Consider the following 969-nt stretch of genomic DNA (forward strand, 5'->3'; position numbering starts at 1 on the left):
GGAGGTCGCATGGTACATTGTGGGAAAGGAAATGTAAATATTTGGAACGGCGAAGAAAATCCATTTTGAATTAAAAATAGGAGAAAGAAAGCAGATGTTTTACCTTTCTAAATAACGTGAAGCACAGTATACTTCAGGGCCTCTGAATAATCCTCACCACATCTCGAACTCTGCCACGCTTGTCCATTCTCCATTTCGCCCCTAAATACCCTAGCCGCTGCTGCCAGGAACATAGCGCTCGCTATCGTGTTTGAATACGGAGGGCATTGCAATGGTCCCACGAACTATCTGCTTCAAGGTAGTGCCAAAAAAAAAGTCCATCTAACGAGAAAAATAGCGACATGCTTTGTTGCTAAAAGTAATTTGGAATGCATATGAAGAATTGTAAGACCAACGAAGGAGGAGGGGAGAAGGGGAGATTATTATTTTCTAGACGCGCGTCCTTTCCCTGAGAGAAACTAAGGGAGGAGCGGGCTATTCGAGCGACGCGCACGAAGCAAAACTCATTACTCTAGGAAGACACACTTGACTTTCTTCAATTATTTCAGAAGCGTGTATTTTTCGCTGCCTTCTAGGCAAGCAGTGCACCTGGCTGAAGGCTTGTAGGCAGCTCTATTTCTCTTTACAAAGTATTAAGTGGCACAGTGAGGGTCAAAATGTCAGCCGCTTTCTTTAATGCTCCACCCCCACTGAGTGTAGCGGGTCATTTTCCTGCGGTCCATGCTCTCATAAATTGCAACGAGGTAGTCCCGAGTTTGTCCAGATGAAACGGCTACTGCAAACAATCTAATCTTCCGCTGGCAACGGTACGATTGTGATTCTCTTTAGTTACATAATATTCTAGAGCACTATAGTTACATTCTCTATCACGCCAAGAACGGCAACTGTTTTGTTTCCCCAAGATTGGATCCATGGAAAGTAGAGAATTTTATTCAACATTCTACATTTCTCGCATGCATGACCTGCATG

Source organism: Amblyomma maculatum, chromosome 1, assembly GCF_055883805.1.
Source record: "Amblyomma maculatum isolate TAMU_Amacu chromosome 1, ASM5588380v1, whole genome shotgun sequence".
NCBI lineage: Eukaryota > Metazoa > Arthropoda > Arachnida > Ixodida > Ixodidae > Amblyomma > Amblyomma maculatum.